The 1,084-nt window shown below is 51.9% G+C and overlaps 1 protein-coding gene across 1 annotated transcript in view; it reads right to left on the minus strand.

The window, feature by feature from the left end:
• THNSL2 (threonine synthase like 2) overlaps positions 1-151 on the minus strand; it is an 11,337-nt gene extending 11,186 nt beyond the window's left edge. Inside the window, exon 1 of the mRNA XM_057381683.1 lies at positions 4-151. The gene's annotated coding sequence lies outside the window, so the exon portion shown is untranslated. The remainder of the gene's footprint in view (positions 1-3) is intronic.
• Between the last annotated feature and the right edge of the window lie 933 nt (positions 152-1,084).

Consider the following 1,084-nt stretch of genomic DNA (forward strand, 5'->3'; position numbering starts at 1 on the left):
CACGGAAAAGTTGTCCCCGCTGGCAGCCCGCCGGTGTTCCCGGTGCCGCGGAGCCGCCGGCGGGCACKGCCTGCTCCAAGCCCGGTGTGGGAGAGACGGAGCCGAGCTGCTCCTGCTGGTGGTGCCAGGAGTAGGGACAAGAGGTGGCAAGTGCGAGCTGCAGCTGGGGGCAAATCTGGTTAAATATTAGGAGAGAGCTTTTAAACAAAGGGTGATAGAGCACAGGGCACGCAGAGCTTGTGGTCTCCAGTATAACCCTGGGGGTATTCAAACTTCAGCTGGAACCAACTGAGGGAACCGTGAGTTTGGATTTAAATTTGGGATTGAACCTGCTTAAAGGAKGGTTTGGGTCAGGAAGCTCCAGAAGCTCCTTGCGAACAAAATCAGTCTGGARCTCAGCTCTGCAAAGCAAAGCGTTCAGTTGCTCAACAACCCAGTCACACCAACGGGGAAACTGAGGCACGGGAGAGAGAGGAGACATGGGAGGGGTTGTGCAAAAAAACCCAGTTCTTTCCAGGAAAGGGGGTGTGCATCCACTTTATGCTTTTTATTTTTATGTAATCAGCGTTTTTTGAAGGGCAARGTCAGCGCACGACCTGAGGCTGCACAGAGCCAGGACTTCAGCCCAGGCAGGCAGGAGCAGAGGTACAAAGGATGGCTGATAACAACAACCTGCCATGAGCCACAGAGCCCACGCCTGCAGCAAGGGACACATCACCTGCCAAAGTTCTGGAGTCTGACCCTAAATGCATTGCCTCTCTCTCTTTATTCTTAGGKTTCCAACTGGAGCAATGAGAAAAGTCTCTGGTAGGGGGTGGTCCAGTCCCTGGCCTGAGAAATGGTGTGGAAAAAGGCTTTTCTATACCCAGCATCCCAAAGGAGTCTTTCTGCAGGCCCTTCAGGTGGAGGCAGTAGGTAAATTTTAGGCTCTGGACAAAAATGCTCATGATGGTTAAATCAAGGTTGAACAGGGCAGCTGTAGCAGAGCAGGAAGCAAACAGAAGATTTTAATAATATATCTGAATTCAAACAGTGAGCCAGAGCAGAGCACACCTCTAGGAAATCAGCTAGGGAGGGAGCTACT

This window comes from Malurus melanocephalus, unplaced genomic scaffold, assembly GCF_030028575.1.
Source record: "Malurus melanocephalus ecotype Western Australia unplaced genomic scaffold, MMel_1.1 scaffold_522, whole genome shotgun sequence".
Taxonomy (NCBI): domain Eukaryota; kingdom Metazoa; phylum Chordata; class Aves; order Passeriformes; family Maluridae; genus Malurus; species Malurus melanocephalus.